We start from the raw sequence: 23,291 nt of genomic DNA, 5'->3' as shown, positions 1-23,291 counted from the left end.
CCATCTTGGCGCCAAAGTCACCGATTTTGTTTATTTATATTTAATAATTAAAGTAATTTATGACAACATGAATACTAAGAGGAGCCACTGGATATTTAAAACTATTTATCATAATTTTGTCTCTTTAAAATTCACACCCGTTTATTAACAAAAGCATATCTTAGTAAGTACGAACTTGATCGGAAATCCACGAACTGTGACGAACCCAGTAAGAGATACGGACTACACCCGTTTATTAACAAATGCATATCTTAGTAAATACGAACTTGATCGGAAATCCACGAGCTGTGACGAACCCAGTAAGTGATACGGACTGCGCGCCAAAGTCGGCAGTCGGCGTTAAGAGCTCCTCCTGTCTTGTTCGATGGTAGCCATGCTCTCGGTTACGAGTAGTTTGTGACATGGGTGTTTCATTATTGATCTGATAGGAAGAAAAGTGATATTACGGCATTCTGAATGTTAATTTCGAGTAAATAGATACCCAAAAGTTGATCGACAGCAATTTCAGATAATTAGCCTCCACCGACAGAGGCATCCAATGCGCCAATGAAGAATCTGGACGGGACGAAATTTACGAGAACTGCACCGCGCACAGGTAGGAAGAAATCCGAGGGCACGTCCACCAAGGCGGATCAAGGAAGGTCCGACTTACACTCGCAAATTCCAGGTGGAAATGCTGACCAGTTATACTGTACGTCACATATACCACCCTCTACGGACTCGCGGCTAAGCTGAGTAATAACAGTATCAATTTAGAAGCGAGGGGATCTTGCGTAGTGCACCTTACTACTTGCACATTATGTTGTTTTAATGGCCTTCTAAAGATGTACAAAGTTTGAAGTAAATCACTGATCCTAGCGTCATGGCCTCCCCTTTCAAGTGCGACATTGCGCGAAATTCGAAAAAAAAATTGAAATGAAAATTATGAATCACTATGATTATGCGTTTGGTGCTTGTTACAGTATATGTTACTGCAAATGAAATTTATCTAAGACACTGAATTTTTATTTAGAGTTGAGAGGAGGTCTCTGTCTACCTCCAACCCCGAGAAAATGGAATTTATGTAGCACGATCACTTCATACAGCACGCGCACGGGAATGAACTATTCATTACATCTCCTAAACCGCTCGAGATATCGATACGAAAGTGTGGCAAATAATAGAATGTAAAGAGGAGAGTTGGGGATATTTGCGGTGAGGAAACCAAATTGTGAGGTCATCGGTTCCATCGGAATCGGGAAGGATGGGAAAGGAATTTGGCGGTGCGCTTTCAAAGGAACCATCCAGGCATTTGCCTGAAACGATTTAGGAAAATCACGGAAAAGCTAACTCAAGATGGCTGGACGCAGGACTGAACCGTTGTCCTTTCGAATGCGAGTCCAGTGTGCTAACCATTGCGTCACCTGGCAAAGAAGAGAGTATTTTTCTCTAGGGATAACGTACTTCCATACTAGCAAATATTCTTTTCAATAGCTGTCAAAGACTCTTTCAAAAATTACAGTACGGGATTGGAAAAAAAAACTAAAAGTCATAGATTCTGCTACATCGCCGTAGATAAGAAAGTTAAGCATATAGTAGAATACTCTCCTCTTTCTGTGCTATCACTTTTCAAAATCTCGTATCGATATCTCGAACGGTTTGGGAGATATGAGGAATCTTATGAATATTTAGTTCCCGTGCGCATGCGGTCCTAAGTGATCATGCTACATAAATTCTATTTTCTCGAGACGGAGGCAGACAGAGACCTCCTCTCAAGTCTAAATAAAAATTCAGTATATTAACTCAATTTCATTTGCAGCAACATATGATGTAATGTGCACCAAACGCAGAATCAAAGCGATCCATATTTTTCATAGCAAACTTTATCAAATTCTGCGCAGCGTGTTACTTAGATGCGAATATCACGTTAGGCATTACCATTATCGAAATTTTGGGCACTTCACTTTATGTAACGGGAAAACTATTTTTTTATCTATTAGTTCCTGTAAAATCATTTGAGAAAGGTAGCAGGGCGTGCGCCTCGATTATGTCGACGCAGCTCATCACCAACCAGCGCCCTGAAAGCAGATAAAGAACGCATCGTCCATTCCAGCTCTCTGACAGGCGCGTGTCTGCGGCTATCGGCGCTGCCACTCCGCTGCCATTGTGCCATTGTGTGCTGCCTCATTGGATAACAAGTGTTTGTTTCCCGCACAGTGTCAAGAAGCCTCGATCTGGGCCCTCTGTGCAGGTAGCCCGATTTATTTCTGTGCGCACCAAAGGGCCGCAAGTCACCCTTGGTAGGCTTGGCTCTAGGGTGGCCACACGAGTGCCACAGTGTCCACGAATAGATGGTGGCAGCTTCGAGTGCTGGTAATTGGCAGACACTCGAGACTATGAGAAATATTTCAGCAACTAAACCTACTGCTCTCCAGTCAATATCTGAAAGTGAGGATGGAACTAGGCCTCTACCGAGCAACATTTCTGCTGTCCATCTTATATGGATGCGGCTTCTGGAGGATCACTAGAGGATCACCTGTAACAGTAGTCTGATAGCACCGTAAACCCTACAAAACCGATGCTTATGGTTGATCCCTGGAGAACTTAAATGGGTAAGGAATTACGATCTTCGTCTGTAGATGGAGACTATGAGAGAAATAATTCTGTTATCCACTCAAGAACAGCTCGCTACATTTGAAGCACTGAGGCCCACTAAGAGACATCTTCATTATGTGGAGTGTGTCACCCACGATAGGTGACATCAAGTGAGAGTTCCTGCACGCCATCACTGAGGCACCCCAGTGTCATGACACAGTAACGCAATTACACCAAAAAAAGAAGGAGGAAATGAAATGTAACGTTGTGTTGCTGAAACGTAAAGTAAAGCGAAACAGAATGTAACATGAAATGAAATAAGTAACATAAAATGAAAAAGTAACCAACAACTTAGGAGGTCAATCAACCTAGTGCCCTATACCCTTCTCTTAAGGAAATAAAGAGAAAATAACCCCTTTACTGAGGGAAATCCCACAATGAGGTGGTAGCACCTCTGTGAAACCACACAAAAAAGGGGACGGGGAGGAATGTAACATCTGCAGGAGGTGAAATCATGCTCTAGTGCACGATCGGGGAAAACACAGGGGCAGAAGCCGTAGGCGAAAAATACGGAAGAGTTACGAGCCATCTGTGAACTGACTGAGAAATATAGACAATAAAGAAACCCAAATTCAATCAAAACCGATTCGGATGGTTATAGAAAAGCCATTAATTTCTTTACAAAGACAAAAATGAAATGAACTCGTGTGTCAATGTGTGCCGAAATGCGTCTCGAACCAAGAGTGTAGGTTATAAGTTATTTCATGCCAAAAGTTTCTTAACTGAATCGATCCTTGAATGTTAACATTTTCATAAACTAAGTATCCATGTACAGACCTTATTAAAGTCTATCAGAACACAATAGTAAATTTCTTTGTAAACATTAAACAATGTATTAAAATTTTCAGGACAGCTACAAGTCAGACTCAGTATTTCTTTGATGGGTTTCGCTGAAATTAGCAAGCGATTCGTCAGAAACTGTGAAACTGGTAGTTCAGAGTAGTTGGCTGCTACATTTCCGATGCGTCTTGTGGTTGTTCCTGAAATTTTAATTCCAACAGTCGCTATTTCTGCGGCACGCTATTACTCCTGTCGTTAAGGTGTTTCAGAAATACTTTCATAAACTTTGGGAAGAGGTTCATTACATCAGGAGAAGAAAAAAAGTTCACTTAAGCATATCTCTGAAAATCCTTCGTTTTCGGGTTATTTATGAAAGTTTACGGTTTAGGTGGTTTGGCCTCATCAAGAAATCCATACACGTTATTCCAATGGATGTTTGTATAAACCGTATGTGAGTATATGTTTCTCATCTCCTTCTAAACTGCTGGACCGATTTCAATCAAAGTTGACACACACATATCCGTTCCTGTCAGGCAGTAATCACTGTTGGGGTAACAACCGTCTATCTGTCATAGTTCGGGAGATATGATGGCATAAACAATGAGATGTGTGAAAAACTGCCGCATCATGCATAACGTTCAAATGTATTACTTCTGGGCTGCTTACTGTATTCACAACAAATTACACAGGCAATATCTACATATGCCGCTAAATGAACTTACAAAGATATATTATGGTACAAAAATTGTTCAGAAGATATTGTCGTAAGCACTAAGATGCATGTAAAACTGCCGCATTATGGACAACGTTTAAATTTATTTTTTCTTTGCTACTGACTCTATTCGGAACGTATTTCGCTGAGAGTATCTGTACATGCCGCTGAATGTACCTCATAAACACTGAGATACTTGAAAAAATGTCGCGTTATTCATCACGTTTTAGTACATTTATTCATTACTACTATGACACTTCTACATTAGAGTCAACTCAAGGAAATCCCTGACATCTGAAAACGCTTTTAAGAACTTCTTCAACTGCGAAACGCTAATGGCCGTCTATAGAGCTATTCTGAGCATAACTGGAGAGGAAAGAAATATGTGGAAAACACTGTCAAGGAGAAGGGACAGGATGATAGGACATCTGTTAAGACATCAGGGAATGACTTCCACAGTACTAGAGGCAGCTGTACAGGGCAAAAATTGTAGAAGACACGGATTGGAATACATCACGTATATAATTCAGGACGTTGGTTGCAAGTGCTGCTCGGAGATGAAGATGTTGGCGCAGGAGAGGAATTCGTGGCAGGGCGAATCAATACATTTGTGCAGTAAGCATATTTCTTTGTATGACTGTTTCATAATTTCGAAGGAATTTTCACGAACACATGAAAATGAAATTTTTTGGATACTTCTCTACAAACTCAGTTCATTTCTTTATTTTCGTTTCTAATAGAAAATTGACAAAATGAATACTGGCAAGGCTAATTTTTTTTTAGCTAAGGAACTCATAATAAATGCCCGAAATGTTCTCCACTTGCTTTTAAGCACAGATGCACTCACCGATTCATGGTCTGCCGCACACAAACCCAGCCACCGCCTAATTTTTGAATATAAATGTTAGCAGTGGCGACCGAAGGCTTCCGATATAACGACTCACCCTCGTTCTGCCAACGGCCTCGTCAGAAAGGGCACAAGAACGGACAGAGTTCCAGGGCATTCTCTTACTTCTTGGACGGAAAACTGCCCCTAAAAGGCGAGAGAACCAACATTAGGAAACGGCATGAGGATGCAGAAGACGATGAAAACTATTACGTTCAAGACACATAAGATTTATCTACAGGACACGAGGCCTGCAATTGAAAAAGTGTCATGATGATTTCTTCCTTGGTAAAAGGTTTCCTGATTGGTCATCCATTCGGATCTCCGGAGGGGACTGCTAATGACGGGGTGAGCATGAGAAAATAATCGAATAAACAATGACAGAATAAGATTCTATGAGTCAGAGCGTGGAATGTCAGAAGTTTGAACGTAAGAAAACTGGAATTTCTGGAAATGGAAATGCAAAGCCCAGATCTAGATGTAGAGGTGGCCAGTGAAGTGAAAGGGAGGTCAGACAAATGCAGGGTAATATCAATAGAAGCAGAAAATGGTGAAACGGTTGTAGGATTTGTTATGAACAGGAACATTACTGCTGTGAACATTTCATCTAAAGGGTTGTTCTCGTCAGATTCGACAGCAAACCACCGTCGACAACAACAGCACAGGTATACATGCGGACGTCGCAAACACATGAGGAGAAGAGAGAGAGAATAAATATATGAGGATATTGAACGGAACTTCAGCCAGCATAAAGAGATAAAAATTTAATAATCATGGATTAGAACGTAGTTGTAAGTGAAAGACTAGAAGAAACGGTTACGAGACACTATGGGTTGGCAGTAGGGTTGAGAAAGGAGAAAGACTGACTTCTACAGTAGTGTCTCATAGCAAAAGTGTATGCTCTGTTCAAGAATCATAAAAGGGCCAGAAAAACTTGTGAAAGAGCTGGAGAGGTGAGAAAATACAAGTTATACTATATGGTATTCAGACAGAGCTTCCGAAATACGATACTGAGTTGTAGGGCATATCTAGTTGCTGATGTAGATTAAAATCACAGTTTAGCAGTGATGAAGAGTAGAATGAAGTTTAAGAGCATCTTCTGGAAGACAGTTTGTGGAAGGAAATGGGATACTGAAGCATTGGGGAATGATGAGGTCCGTTTGAAGTTCGCTAAGGATGTGGACACTCCGTTAAGGAACTCCAGAGTAGGCTGTTCAGCTGAAGAGGAATGGACACCTCTAGAAAGGAAAATTGCAGATGTCGGACAGTCAGACATATATATGGGAGGTAACTGCGAAGAAACAGTGGGTAACAGATGAAATACATCAATTGAATAACGGAAAAAAGGAGTCTGAAAATTTTCAGGGAAAGACAGGAAATATAAATGCCTTGGGAATTAAACAGATAGGAAGTGCAGAGAAGGCGCGTCGAAATGGCTGCAGGAAGGACTGAAGAAATCGAAAAAGAACTGACCGCCAGGAGAACTGAGTCAACATGTAGATAAGTCAAAACAGCCTTCGGTGAAATTCAAACGATGGGTGGTAACATTGAGAGTGGAATGAGATTTCTACTGCTAAACGGAGAGGAGAGAGTGGATAGGTGGAAAGATTTCAACGAAGTTCTGTATGAGGGGGAGGACTTGTCTGATGGCGTGATAAAAGAAGAAATTGTTGTCGATATGGAATAATTTGAAGAGGAACTAATAGAAACCCATAATATCCGGTGATTCCAATTTTTCAGTAAAAACGAAGAACTAGTTCCTACTAAACTTCAATAAAATGTAATGCTGTGTTCACATTTAGTTTATTGTTGAGATACTGAATTAGATTTCAAGCTGCAGAAGATCAAAATTTTGTTATGGATGTTAGAATATACATTTACGTTTTCGACAATCTACGTTTAGATCTGACATCTGGGACATTGCACATTTTGAGGGATTTTCAGTATTTCCAATAATTCGCATTAATACCTTAAAATGTTAAATTACATTAGACTTTTAATCACTTTACATTAATTATTTCACTTAGAACAACAAATGGTTAAAATTTACTTCAAGGAATGCAGTAAATCCTTAAATTAATTTCAAAAACTGGATCAACACAATAATTTGTTATAAGCAGAGCACTATTGTTCGCAATATATTTACTACATTTTGTCCATTGCTGGTTCTTTTAAATAATCGCATCCAATGTATTCAGGAGTGAAGCTGCTGAATGGAACCTCTAAATCCTTTGAAGACGATTAGGTTGTTCTTCTCCTTCCCAACGTGTGCCGAGTCGTGAACTGAGCAATTTGTTCACATATTCCTTTTCCTCTTCCTTTGTCTTGCTTGATAATGCTAGTGTCAGTCTTTCAGTAGCATAAAGCATCTTACGTCAACGTTTTGCTAATGTTGTGAGTGATTTATAATGGCCGTCAAAGTAATAATAAATTTCTGTTTTAAATTATGTACCTTGATGACTAATACTATTCAGTTTTGACTTTCTGTATACCTTTGACAGTTCTGTACAATCTCTGAACTCACAGTTTTTGCAACAATCAAGTTTCCCCAGATTCATTATAAATCGCTACATTCTCCTCTGAACGGAAAATTTCTGGAATTTGGTGCGGTATTCTCACAAGTCGTCCAAAGACCCTATCCGTAGGTCAAACAGAATGCCCTTGAACTGGAAAACATAGACACACGTCGCTTATAAGTAACGGAGAACTTTTCAGTAGCGAGAACGCAACAGCATGAGTCAGGTTTTGTTTTCATTCTGGCCACAACTCCCGTCGGCAAAGAGTTACAGATGTGATAGTCCAGTCAAATGACGTTTTAAAAATCAAATTTGTGATGGCTGATGCAGCGGCTTGAGGCCCTTGTGGAAGTAGTGGAAACAAAGCAAAGTGATCTTTCATAGTTATGTACAAATATGTTTCGATTTATTTGTTGTTATGTATCAACAACAAATCAACTTAAATTACCATTTATACTAACAAAATACCAGTTACTGGACGAAATAATTAACTTAGCAGAATATTAAGGATAGTAATGAGGGGCTGAGTAAATTTACAACCTGTCTGATGTATCATACATATGCATAGTACAAGATTAGCAGTTTATATGTATGTAACTGGAAGACAGAAGGGTGTTAATTTGACTTGTGACAATGCGGGTGCTTCAATAAAGGGCAGCCATTTTGATCAGATACTGTTCTCATTCGGCAGTCATATGTGACGTTTGTTTCGCCTGAGTGAAATGAAGCAGATAAGTACATATTAGCTACGATTACTCCACGTTTCGATAGTGTACGAAGAATTTATAAGCATTAAGGGGGGGGGGGGGCTAGTTTTTTTTCGCACGTGTTGGTAGCGAACTTAGAAATGTTTCAGCTAGCTGAGATAGTGTTTGAAGTCAGAATAATTCACCGACCAGTTGAACAGGATACAACCGTAAAAACATTTCCGCGGCTAATTTTGAGAGTGAACCGAGTTGTTTTTATTTGGCTAGCGTATGTAGAACTTAAATTTTAAAATATACGCGGAATGAACTATATCTGAGAGTTTACCGGAATTTACGCATTAGTTACCGTGAGGTACTCTGGCTTTCCTTTGTTTTAAGCTCTCACGCAGTCGTAACTGTAATTCACTGTCAGAAAGAGAATAATAAACTCTATTTTGTTCGAGAAGTGTAGTGAGTGGTGAAAATTAATTGCCTTTCACCATATAATCCTGTGTGCAGATTTTAATTATTCAACATCTGTGTCCAAGCATCGAGGGAAAATGGGGTATACGTGTTTGACTGATCCGTTGACAGAAGCGTAGTCAAATCGTGAAAACCAACCACACATTCTGAAACGTAGTAACAGAGTTTTTGACTATTTCAATTCATAATTTTTAATGTCGCCTGCGGGGGCTCAAGAACAAACAAAACTATTTAGGTAGCATTCTTTACTTAACAAAAACTCAAGTCACATCACTGTTCGACCAAAGGTCCTAGACTGATTTTATACCTGCGTGTAAGGACCGTTATCTCAGTAACTACGGTAACTAGCAACTGTAAACAACAGACGTGCATTCGACCTGTTATTGCTGAGCAGGCAGTGTTATGTAGAGTATCAACGTTGTTCTGTTATAAATTGCAGTGGAATGACATGTCTAATAAGGAGTTAAAGTGAGCAAAATTTCTTCCTGCTTGACTCACGAAAGGAAAGCGATGTCGCATTGATGCCAGCGGTGACTGGGCTGAAATGCAAACCGCAGACAATCCTTTCTACAAAAAATTATCAACGGCTACGAGAGTTGGCATTGTCAATACGAACCTACTACCCTCCATCCGATTTTCGTTTGTTTCCAAAATTTAAAGAACACCTTCGAGGATTTCAGTTTGATTCTGATGAAGTGCTGCAAGCATAGGTGAAGTTGTTGCTCCGTCAACAAAATCAAACATTCTACACCAATGGTATCAACGAACTGGTCCCTCGTTTTCAGAATGAGATTTTCACTCTGCAGCGGAGTGTGCGCTGATATAAAAATTCCTGACAGATTAAAACTGTGTACCGGACCGAGACTCGAACTCGTGACCTTTGCCTTTCGCGGGAAAGTGCTCTCCCAACTGAGCTACCCAAGCCCAACTCCTCGCCCCGTCCTCACAGCTTTCTCCCTCGTTTCTATAAATATGTTCATCGCCAGGGTGACCGTTGTGAGAAACAAATATCTGTATATAATGAATAAAGATGTGGAACAACTGTAAAGTTTTTTGTTTGAAAATATTTATGTGTTTTCACATAAAAAATTTGGAGACATTACTCCCTCGTATTTATTCGACTGATTATTTGATCTATTGTCTTACCAAAATGATGTGGAAAAAGTCACTTAACTTGATACCTATGCGTAGTTAGTGTTAATATTAATGAAGAGATAATTTTGTTAATCCTATTCGCTCAACTACTCTTAGATACAAGTATTTCATCCGTACTAGTATTATAATCTCCCCCCCCCCCCACCCCACCCCACAGGAACCATGGACCTTGCTGTTGGTGGGGAGGCTTGTGTGCCTCGGCGATACAGATAGCCGTACCCCGTAGGTGCAACAACAACGGAGGAGTATCTGTTGAGAGGCCAGACAAACGTGTGGTTCCTGAAGAGAGGTAGCAGCCTATTCAGTAGTTGCAGGGGCAACAGTCTGGATGGTTGACTGATCTGGCCTTGTAACACAGCTTTGATGTGCTGGTACGGCGAAAGGCTGAAAGCAAGGGGAAACTACAGCCGTAATTTTTTCCGAGGCATGCAGCTTTACTGTAAGGTTAAATGATGATGGCGTCCTCTTGGGTAAAATATTCCGGAGGTAAAATAGTCCCCCATTCGGATCTCCGCGCGGGGACTACTTAGGAAGACGTTGTTATCAGAGGAAAGAAAACTGGCGTTCTACGGGTCGGAGCATGGAATGTCAGATCCCTTAATCGGGCAGGTAGGTTAGAAAATTTAAAAAGGGAAATGGATAGGTTAAAGTTAGATATAGTGGGAATCAGTAATTTTCGGTGGGCCGGCCGGAGTGGCCGTGCGGTTCTAGGCGCTGCATTCTGGAGCCGAGCGACCGCTACGGTCGCAGGTTCGAATCCTGCCTCGGGCATGGATTTGTGTGATGTCCTTAGGTTAGTTAGGTTTAATTAGTTCTAAGTTCTAGGCGACTGATGACGGCAGAAGTTAAGTCGCATAGTGCTCAGAGCTATTTGAACCATTTGAACCAAATTTCGGTGGCACGAAGAACAAGACTTCTGATCAGGTGAATACAGGGTTATAAATACAAAATCAAATAGAGGTAATGCAGGAGTAGGTTTAATAATGAATAAAAAAAATAGGTATGCAAGTAAGCTACTACAAAAAGCATATTGGACACATTATTGTGGCCAAGATAGATACGAAGTCCATTCCTACCACAGTAGTACAAGTTTATATGCCAACTAGCTCTGCAGATGACGAAGAAATTGAAGAAATCGTTTCAAATGGCTCTGAGAACTATGGGACTTAACATCTGCGGTCATCATTCCCCTACAACTTAGAACTACTTAACCCTAACTAACCTAAGAACATCACACACATCCATGCCCGAGGCAGGATTCGAACCTGCGACCGTAGCAGTCGCGCGGTTCCGGAATGAAGCGCCTACAACCGCTCGAACACCGCGACCGGCATTGAAGAAATGTACGATGAAATAAATGAAATTATTCAGATAGTGAATGAGGACGAGAATTTAATAGTCATGGGTGACTGGAATTCTATAGTAGGAAAAGGAAGAGAAGGAAAAGTAGTAGGTGAATATGGAATGGGGGTAAAGAATGAAAGAGGAAGCCGCCTGGGAGAATTTTGAACAGAGGATAACTTAATCATAGCTAACACTTGGTTCAAGAGTCATAAAAGAAAGTTGTATAGATGGAAGAAGCCTGGAGATACTGACAGGCTTCAGATAGATTATATAATGGTAAGACAGAGATTTAGGAACCAGGTTTTAAATTGTAAGACATTTCCAGGGGCAGGTGTGGACTCTGACCACAATCTATTGGTTATGAACTGTAGATTAAAACTGAAGAAACTGCAAAAAGGTGGGATTTTGAGGAGATGGGACCTGTATAATCCGACAGAACCAGAGGTGGTAGAGAGTTTCAGTGAGAGCATTATGGAACGATTGACAAGAATGGGGGAAAGAAATACAGTATAAGAAGAATGGGTAGCTTTGGGAGATGAAATAGTGAAAGCAGCTGAGAATCAACTAGGTAAAAAGACGAGGGCTAATAGAAATCATTGGGTAACAGGAGAGATATTGAATTTAATTGATGAAAGGAGAAAATACAAAAATGCAGTAAATGAAACACGCAAAAATGAATACAAACATCTCAAAAATGAGATCGACAGGAAGTGCAAAATGGTTAAGCAGGGATGGCTAGAGGACAAATGTAAGGGTGTACAGGCGTATATCACTAGGGGTAAGATAGATACTGCCTACAGGAAAATTAAAGAGACCATTGGAGAAAAGAGAACCACTTGCACGAATATCAAGAGCTCAGATGGAAACCAAGTTCTAAGCAAAAAGGGAATGCAGAAAGGTGGAAGGAGTATATAGAGGGTCTATACAAGGGCGATGTTCTTGAGGACAATATTACGGAAATGGGAGAGGATTTAGATGAAGATGAAGTGGGAGATATGATACTGCGTGAAGAGTTTGACAGAGCACTGAAAGACCTAAGTCGAAACAAGGCCCTGGGAGTAGACAACATTCCACTAGGACTACTGATAGCCTTGGGAGAGCCAACCCTGACAAAACACTACCACCTGGTGAGCAAGATATATGAGACCGGCGAAATAACCTCCAACGTCAGGAAGAATATAATAATTCCAATCCCAAAAAAGCACGTGTTGACAGGTGTGAAAACTACCCAACTATCAGTTTAACAAGGCACGGCTGCAAAATGCTAACACGAATTCTTTACAGACGAATGGAAAAACTGGTAGAAGCCGACCTCGGGGAAGATCAGTTTGGATTCCGTAGAAATGTTGGAACACGTGGGGCAATACTGACCCTACGACTTACCTTAGAAAATAGATTAACCAAAGACAAACCCACGTTTCTAGCATTTGTAGACTTAGAGAAAGCTTTTGACAATGTTGACTGGAATACCCTCTTTCACATTCTGAAGATGGCAGGGTAAAATACAAGGAGCTAAAGGCTACTTACAATTTGTGCAGAAACCAGGTGGCAGTTATATGAGTCGATTGGCATGAAAGGGAAGCAGTGGTTGGGAAGGGAGTGGGACAGGGTTGTAGCCTATCCCCGATGTTATTCATTCTGTATATTGAGCAAGCAGCACAGGAAACAAAAGAAAAATTCGGGGTAGGAATAAAATCCGTGGAGAAGAAATAAAAACTTTGAGGTTCACCGATGACATCGTAATTCTGTCAGAGACAGCAAAAGACCTGGGAGAGCAGCTGAATGGAATGGACAGTGTCTTGAAAGGAGGATATAAGATAATCACCAACAATAGCAAAACGAGGATAATGGAATATAGTCCAATTAAATCAGGCGATGCTGAGGGTATTAGATTAGGAAATGAGACGCTTAAAGTAGTAAATGAGTTTTGCTATTTGGGGAGCAAAATAACTGATGATGGTCGAAGTAGAGAGGATATAAAATGTTGGCTGGCAATAGCAAGGAAGGCGTTTCTGAAGAAGAGAAATTTGTTAACATCGAGTATTGATTTAGGTGTCAGGAAGTCTTTTCTGAAGGTATTTGTATGGAGTGTAGTCACGTATGGAAATGAAACGTGGACAATAAGAAGTTTAGACAAAAAAAGAATAGAAGCTTTCGAAATGTGGTGCTACAGAAGGATACTGAAGATTAAATGGGTAGATCACATAACTAATGAGGAGGTATTGAATAGACTTGGGGAGAAGAGAAATTTGTGGCACAATTTGACTAGAAGAAGGGATTGGTTGGTAGGATGTTCTGAATCATCAAGGAATCACCAATTTAGTATTGGAGGGCAGCGTGAGGGGTAAAAATCGAAGAGGGAGTCAAGAGATGAATACACTAAGCAGATTCAGAATGATGTAGGCTGCGGTAGGTACTGGGAGATGAAGAAGCTTGCACAGGATAGAGTAACATGGAGAGCTGCATCAAACCAGTCTCTGGACTGAAGACCACAACAACAACAACAGTATTACAACTGACAAATTAATTCACGACTAAACCGCTGATTTCGATTGAACCCTGAAGTGGAAGATATGCTACTTTAAAGTGTACAGGAAAAGATACTTCATGATTTGAATAACATAATGCGAATTAGGGAAAAGTAACACTCTCAGATTTTGGAATTTTGTGGTGTCCGTGGGTGAACACCAACATTATCCTTACTGCTCGCTTTTATGGAGTCGGTACTTTCGCGAATTAGGGAAAAGTAACACACTCAGATTTTGGAATTTTTTGGTGTCCGTGGGTGAACACCAACATTATCCTTACTACTCGCTTTTATGGAGTCGGTACTTTCTGTCTGAATTATGAGCTGATCCAGTAGTTATTCCACATGATATCACTGAGCGAAAATATGCAAAATCGTTTCCGAGAGTAGCAGTTTTACGGACAGTAGCTGATCTTCATGGTTTGAAAAGCTCAGTAATGTGCTGCTTCCAGTTTGAATGTTCAACAACTATACACCTAACTACGTTGAGCATTCTGCCCTATTGACTGATTTCTGCTCGAGTGCTACATCAGTTGTTGATATGAGTCTTTTTGTTGCGCAGAATTGAACACAGAGCGTTCTTCCAAAATTTATGAAGAATCTATTTTCTAGGTACCACTTAATCATTCTTTGGAAAACGTCATTTACAGTCAGTTATGTTACATTCTCTGTAATGGGATTTATTATATAATTAGTATCGCCTGTGGAAAGTAGAAATTCAGCTTGTTAAATGTTAAGTGGTAGGTCATTCACATTGGAGAAGGCGTAGGCCCAAAATTGAAGCCTTTTTTTTGTCTCTTTGTGATTTCTGCCCAGACACTTAAATTTTCTATGCTTCTAATATTGTCTGAGTTATTCAACACAACTTCTTGCACTCTGTTTGTTAGGATGACTGCAACGAGCTGTGTGTAAAGCCAACAGTTTCATTAAACTTGCGTTTTTCCGAGTGAGTAACAAGATCTATACAATGAAACGCCTTGGAAAAGACACAAGAAAGCAACTGGCGATATATTATTGTTTAAGGCTTGTACTATTTGATGAGTGAATATATAAAAAGCATCGTCAGTAGAGCGACCATTCTGGAATCTAATCTCTTATTTGCTAAATAAACTGTTACAACTTAAATCTGAGAGAGGTCATGAGTATATTAATTTTTAGAACAATTTGGAAAAAGATGTCACTATGGGAATGGTAGGAGCTTGCCCCAGAGACGGACAAGTTCCAGCTCTGCACAGGTTTGGTTTACCCATTTACATTCTAGATGGCAGAAATTGACTTTTCTGTGGTTTTAGAGACACACATGTGCATGTTGTTACTCACGCTACTTTCCTTTAGTCATTGTCAGTGTAGAGAAATCCTTTGTTAAGTGACAGCCATTGTTACTACTGCTACGCGGATAAATATTCTTAGGACCTGGACACTTTTCTGGTAAGCGTAACGAAAGTATTACAATGGTGGTTAAAACGTACATGAATTAAAAATAAGATAGTGTTCCCTTCTTAACGATCTTCTACATATTTGAATACCAGTAAGTCTTAAATCTCTCGTGTTGACATCAGTCCATTACAATAGGCTTGCGGCCCACGCCAGGCACATGGATGCAGCTGTCTTTCATTTTTCAAGCCTTATTGCCAGAAGGCCAGCTTCAAAATAATCAAAATGGGAAGTGGAGGCAATGAGAAAAGTTGCGCATGTCGAGTTAGCTGAAGAATTCAGTGTCAGTGAAGCAGCAGGGTATTTTTTGTCTCTAACTTCTCATTGGGAAAACCAGTCGCTGATCGTAAAAGACGACACTGTACAGCAATGGTATATTCTTGAGGCTGATTTAGAAACACTTTCACTGATCAATTCGAAGAAGAACTAAGGAAATGTCTTAGGCATTTAGACAACTGTTTAGTGCATCTAAAAATTGTAAAATTAGTCTATGATTTAGCAGAACATTTGAAATTGTAACCTCATTTCAACAGGAAGAAGAAAACTGCAGCCAACAATTGTTTTCGAGGTTTCAAAAAGGGACATCCGTGATTTTCTATATGTTGTGCACAATTTACTAGCCTTCAAAGAGAACAAGGTTTCAATAGAGAGCATGCGTGCACTTTTTATACTAAATTATAGGAACTAATGGGCAATTTCTCGTATTTAGCAGGCAGAATATACAATTGCCGTGAACCAACTGTTGGTATTGTTCACTCGGACATCAGAAAAGTGTCTCTATTAAGAACAAAAAGCGGATCAGGAAGTTCACTTCTGGGGAACGTAGGCGAAGCATTACAGCAATGCTTTGGATCAATGTTGCAGGGGATCATTTTGTCGCTCCTATGTTTGTATTTCCGAGGAGTCATATGGACCAACAACTTATGAAAAATTTGCCAGACGAGAACTGGCTGTACAACAGCACATCCGTTAGTGTTAGCTTGACATAATCCATTCATTTATGAACCACCTTAGACGATGTTTACAGTGCAACTCAAAGCTGTACGCCATCTAAGATGGTTCGTAAATGAATGGAACATGTCAAGCTAACGTAAACAAATGTGCTGTTGTAAATTTGCCTGTTCAATTATTTTTTAAGACTTAACAAATTTCTGGAAGTTGTACCATATATGTCCTTTAGGGTGGTTCATCAATGAATGGAACATGTGAAGCTAATATAAACAGGTGTGCTATTCTACATTTTACTGTATATGACCTCCTTTTAAGACTTCGCAACCTATACAGGGTGTTACAAAAAGGTACGGCCAAACTTTCAGGAAACGTTCCTCACACGCAAAGAAAGAAAATATCTTATGTGGACATGTGTCCGGGAACGCTTACTTTCCATGTTATGGCTCATTTTATTACCACCCTTCAAATCACATTAATCATGGAATGAAAACACACAGCAACTGATCGTACCAGCGTGACCTCAAACACTTTGTTACAGGAAATGCTCAAAATGTCCTTCGTTAGCGAGGATACATGCATCCACCCTCCATCGCATGGAATCCCTGATGCGCTGATGCAGCCCTGGAGACTGGCGTATTGTATCACAGCCGTCCACAATACGAGCACGAAGAGTCTCTAAATTTGGTACCGGGGTTGCGTAGACAATAGCTTTCAAATGCCCCCATAAATGAAAGTCAAGAGGGTTGAGGTCAGGAGAGCGTGGAGGCCATGGAATTGGTCCGCCTCTACTACCTGACTGCAAAACCACGTTCGTGATTAACACTAACCTGTTGATGCTACGTACTGATGTGCTTGATGCTAGTACTCTAGAGCAGTGAGTCGCATGTCAACACAAGCACCCAAGTCAACATTACCTTCCTTCAATTGGGCCAACTGGCGGTGAATTGAAGAAGTACAGTACATACTGACGAAACTAAAATGAGCTCTAACATGGAAATTAAGCGTTTCCGGACACATTTCCACATAACATCTTTTCTTTATTTGTGTGTGAGGAATGTTTCCTGAAAGTCTGGCCGTACCTTTTTGTAACACCCTGTATACGCACTACATACACGGACAAGGCCATATGCACAAGGTACTTCTTGACTGCAAACATTTTATTTCTGACAAACGGTTGCATAATGTGCCACATTTCTTTCCCTAATATGACAGCTTAGCATACGTTCCAACTTGCAATGAACACAATTTATATGAATATATTTTGAATACCAGAAGACGAGAGCAAAGTCTGTCGAAATATGTTGTGGAAAATAAATAAGTATTAATGCGATCTTACTATAGATACTTTCTAAGATTATTTTCGCTTATTTTGATGTCCTCCCTTTATTGAACACCAAAATTGTACCAAAAAGAGGCACCTTGACAGTGGTGAATGTGACCAGCTTTTGGCAGCGACGCAACTGGGTAATAGCCATATAGGCCTAACCCTTCCAAAACCTATTGATATGGCTGTAGCTTATAGCTTCAAACACTTCAGAAATGCGACTGGGAAACTCTCCCGTATGACTGATGATTTAAAGAGAGAGATCGCTTAAAGGAGGGGGGCGATGTGCAAGGAATGAGATACTGAGGACCACGGCGTTCTTACGACATTCTCGAGTTCGATTCTCGGTCCGGTACACAGTTTTAATGTGCCAGGAAGTTTCATATCAGCGCACACTCCGGTGCAGGGTGAAAATTTCAATCTGGAATCATGTGAGGTCGTGCGGTAGCGTTCTCGCTTGCCGCGCCCGGGTTCCCGGGTTCGATTTCCGGCGGGGTCAGGGATTTTCTCTGCCTCGTGATGACTGAGTGTTGTGTGATGTCCTTAGGTTAGTTAGGTTTAAGTAGTTCTAAGTTCTAAGGGACTGATGACCATAGATGTTAAGTCCCATAGTGCTCAGAGCCATTTGAACCTTTTTTTTTGTTGGAATCATATGATACCTGGTAGAGAAGAAACAAACGTGTATTCCTAATGGAGCAAGTAAGAAAGGAAGTTGACAGGAGCTACCAGATCGAAAGGTCGACTTTATTAACGACAATTACAAAGGCTCTTTTAATTGAGAACAATATTATCGGGCTTATTATGATATTGAGAACAGGTGATCGATATTGTCGGAAATAATTAATAGCACTGACAAAATTTTAATTAAAATTATCGATGTATAATCTCTCATTAGAGTAACGAGAGTAACGCCCGCAGCAACGTAGCGCCTCAGGGGAATCAAAGAGGGTTCAACGTGGATAATTCTAAGTTCTATTATATAAACCATGCGCGGGTATTGTTAGTCCTCTTGCCTTGTTTTCTGCGTTCGGGATGAGTCTACGTAGCTGCGGAGTGCGATATAGCTGGCATTTCCGTGTGATAAGCTACGGGAGGGATCATGGCGCTTCTTTAAACTGTAAGAAAAATGACTAAAGTTAATTTATACGTGTCAGGATTACGTGGAAATTATACTGAGGCCTAGATAGATCCTAGCCGTAAGGTCACGGGCTAAGAATATCTGAGGAATTAAGTGCGCGAGAAAAAGTAGCACTCTGTATTAAACTCTATTAGATGCCGAATAACCGATAACAGGATCTGTGGACTATACGAAGGGACGTTAAATTGAATATAAGAACGGAAATGGACACTCACCTTGTAAAAGTAAAAGCGTATAAAGTATGAATGACGGTATCGAAGTATGGTAATGGACCATAGTCCTTGCTATAATAACTTTGAGTGACAAACTTTAAAAATCACGGACAATTTAGCTGCCGTAATTGCTGAGAGTAATTATAGGATCAACTCTTCTTTTTCCTATATACAAAACGCAATCATTCATGATCATTTAATTATCATTAAATGTTGTTAATAGAAAAACTAAAATGATTTCCACAATATTATCGTGTGTGTTGGTCAACGATAGTCATAGGCAAGCCGCAAACTGTGTCTCTGGATGATGGAAGATTCGATAATAAAATGTTAAGAGGCGTAAATTGTGACTTAAAAGCTATGTAACATTTCATTTCCAATCAGACAGAAATAATACAAAATTAGAAACAATGCGGGTAAGTAGTAACGTCAGAAATAGTAAGTTGAAATAATAACTAACATCCAGAGACGTTATTAACTATCTCGTCTTCGGTCACTCAGCAACAAATGAAGGGTGATCGACTATGCAAAAAGTCAGCAATAATTATTATTATGAAAACCTGAAATTTAGTCACCGTTACAGCGAGGATGTTTGTGGCTGCTCCAGCTGATATGTAGATATAGCGAAAAGTCGGGTATATACAGTAGACAACAACATCAATATCTTACGTCAGGGAAGTCGACGACAGCAGATCGACGGAGGGCGGCTACACAATGCAGGCATGGAAAGAATCGAGAACAGGTCTCAGAGAAAATGTCTAATTTGCGGAAAGTCTTTCGAGGAAGACTGAGGGCAGTGCTGCTCCTGCATTGGGTAGGTTGTCCGCCCCTAGTAACTGAGTGGTCAGCGCGACGGAATGCCATACCTAACGGCTCGCGTTCGATTCCCGGCTGGGTCAGAGATTTTCTCCGCTCAGGGATTGAGTGTTGTGTTTTCCTTATCATCGTTTAATCCCCATCATCGCCGAAGTGGCGTCAACTCGAAAGACTTGCATGTAAAGACTGCAACAAATGAATCACGAATTGTTATTTTAAAGGTCTGTATCAACATTTATAATACTGTGCTATTTATTCTTTTGTGTTAATATTTATGTTGTTTTGTTTCTCATAGAGGGTATCTGGCGTTGCGAACAGTTATTGTAAGCATTCAATTTGAAACATAGTTTTAAAAACTATCTAAATATAACAAAAACTACTTATTTTTTATTCATTTTTATGGTACTATATTGTTAATTTCAAACACAGGGTAATTGTGCTGCACCTACAACCGCCGGTTTAAGCAACCCGCAGTGTTAAGTCTGGCCTTCAAAAACCACGTCCAGGATTTTCATGTTCCCTCTCTCGCTACGCGCAAAAAGTTAGTCATACAGAAAAATGAAGTGAACCTTTTATGTATGAATTTTAATGTAATTAAATTTTGTACTGTGAACCATCACGTGAAAATCGTCTCGCCTGTATTTTCGAAAGCAATGACTGTCTCTCGAATTAAAATATCGGATAACGTGTCTGCAAGTGAATGAAGTCTACGAAGTGCGGTCAACTGAAATACCTCGGTTTGCCGAGTTCTCGAGAGGAAGAGCAAACATGTTACGCGGTAAACATATGCGTCTATTTCGTAACAGCTGTGTTCCAGTTTTCACCATTTTAAGGGGTAATCTTGTGCTTTTACACGTTTTGTAAACACTAGGACCCACTCATGATTTTCTTTAAACGTATACCCTAAGTTGAAGACAAATTGATTATGGAGGAGGAAATACTGAAATAGCGTTTCATATTAAAGCGATACTGCTGTGTACAGCAAGTTACTGGTCAACTTTAGCTCATGAGAGAACACCACATTAAATCGCTTGCTTTTGATTAATTTATGATTGCCTGCAGCTGGCGTTCAGTGAGTGGAAAATAAGCTGACGGGAGATATTAATTTAAATTAATGGAGTGCAATGTTAAATGGTGTTTACATCGAAAATTATTCGCCAAAGTCGATTAGTTTGCAATCTCCGTGTATAATCTCTATCTGTGTTGTCATTTAACACAGACAAATCATGTAGAATTACTTCGACGGAAATGGATATTCTCAGTCCTGCAACAAACCCTCACAGTGATGTAAGCTTTCAAACTATTTCTAGTAATAAACAAATATTAGTTGCTTTGTGGGTTACTGTTTTCATTTCTACAGTGAATTTCAATAGTTTCACTGTCATACTGCTGTTTGGGTGCAATAACAGCCTCCAGTATATTCTTAAACGAAGTTTCCATTTTCTGCTTTTGTATTCTAGGAAAACTTCTTTGAAAAACTTGACACTCAGATTACTTGAATTCGAATCATCTGTTGACAACGAAACTTGCCTGTATCTCGTATATGAAAGCGCCAGTCATAGAAAACTCGCATTTGCTTAGGGTTAGCGTCTTTGAATAGTAATCAAAACATCCTCGATCCCCGGTTCGACACCCACCACCTCTTAGATTTTGAATAACAATCGTCAGTAGTGAGACATAGGAAGTCAGCCCCTTTTCAGCCAACAGACTTGTCAAAGGGGGCGGTGGAACGGACAGAGGTTCAGGGCACTCGCTCACCCTTGGAGTGGGAAACTAATCCTAGAGGCAGAAGAATCAGCAATGATCAACGGCATGAGGATGCAGAAAGCAACAGAAACCACTTCATTAAAGACAAATAATATGTGTATACGAAACATGTGGCCTGTAATTGGAAAGGTATCATGACGATCTCTCCAACGGAAAATTCCGGAATAGTCCCCCATTCGGATCTCCGGGACGGGACAGCAAAAGGAGAGCCGACCATCAGAAAAACTGAATAACCAACGACAGAATAGCGTCATGAGACGAATAAGCAAAGAAAGGGTAACGTTCCACGAATAGGGGGTGGAATGTCAGAAGCTTGAACGTGGCAGGTAAACTAGAAAACCTGAAAACGGAAATTCAGAGGATTAATCTACATAAAGGGTGAAAGAGGGGGGGGGGGGGGGGTTTGTGAAGTGAAGTGGAGAGAAAAGGATTTCTGCTCAGGCAAGCATAGGGTAATATCAACAGCAGCAGAAAATGATATAACGGGAGTAGGATTCTTTATGAATAGGAAGGTAGGACAGAGAACAAGTTAATGTGAGCAATTCACCCCCTCCCACTTTCCCACAACCCACCGCTTCCTCCCACTCACAGTTTCGTTTCACTTCTCGCTCCTCACCTTCCCCACTAAACTCACACACCATCACACTGCTATATACTTACGTCCACTCATCGTGTTTTCCCACTCCCCTATAAAAAAAACCCTCCATCTCTATTCCTTCTCTACACTTACAGACTACATAAATACACAGAAACATAATTAAATAGAATTACACACATACAATAATGTAATTTAAAGAAAAAAAGGTTGTAGGTCAAAGACAGGGTAAAAAAGTTTGTAGTCAAAGATAGGGTAGTGGAAACATTAAGTTGGCAACTAAAAAACATAAAAAACACACATACTTGAGGTACAAAAACAAACAGAATACAATAGTGTGCATAAAAGTGTGTTGTACTCCTGCCCAAGAGAAGTACTAGTATAAAAAATAGCAGTAATATGAGGAAGACCTTTCTAATAATGTACGTCTGGAGCACAGCATTGTATTTTAATGAAACATGGAATGTGGGAAAAGGGCAGAAGGGAATTAAAGCATTTGAGATGTGGTTATACCTACAGAAGAACGTTGAAGATGAGATGGCTCTAAGTTAAGGAATGAGGAGTTTCTCTGCAGAATCGGCGAGGAAAGAAATATATGGGAAACACTGACAAGAAGAAGGGACAGGATGATAGGACATCTTGTAAGACATCAGCAGATAACTTCCATGGTACCAGAGGGAGCGCCGGCCGCGGTGGTCTAGCGGTTCAGGCGCTCAGACCGGAACCGCGCGACTACTACGGTCGCAGGTTCGAATCCTGCCTCGGGTATGGATGTGTGTGATGTCCATAGGTTAGTTAGGTTTAAGTAGTTCTAAGTTCTAGGGGACTGATGACCACAGATGTTAAGTCCCATAGTGCTCAGAGCCCTTTGAACCATTTGAACCAGAGGGAGCTGTCGAAGGTAAAAATTATAGAGGAAGATATAGATTGGAATAAATCCAGCAAATAATCGACCACATAGGTTGCAAGTTCTATTCTGAGACTAAGAGCTCGGCACAGGAGAGAAATTCGTGGTCTGCCGCATCAAGTCAGTCAGAAGACTGACAACTTAAAAAAAAAAAAAATAATCCCAATGGCATGTTGATGATAAAATCTGAGTCGATGGCCACGTCATATTGCCCTTCAAAATTTCACAATGCTTGACGTTTCCACTCATCTCGGTTGTCGTGGTTGAGAGTCCTTGTCTCCCATCGATACGAAACATTAGTGACGTGGGTGTGTATGGATAGGAGGCGATAACGAACATATGTGCAGAGCTGCAATCTTTTTCTAATGCATGCTTGTCTTATAGAACACCGAAAATGTTTCAAAATTATTTGAGTGGCCGAGCG

The sequence above is a fragment of the Schistocerca piceifrons genome, chromosome 2 (genome assembly GCF_021461385.2).
Source record: "Schistocerca piceifrons isolate TAMUIC-IGC-003096 chromosome 2, iqSchPice1.1, whole genome shotgun sequence".
NCBI lineage: Eukaryota > Metazoa > Arthropoda > Insecta > Orthoptera > Acrididae > Schistocerca > Schistocerca piceifrons.
This window is presented reverse-complemented; position numbering follows the sequence as displayed.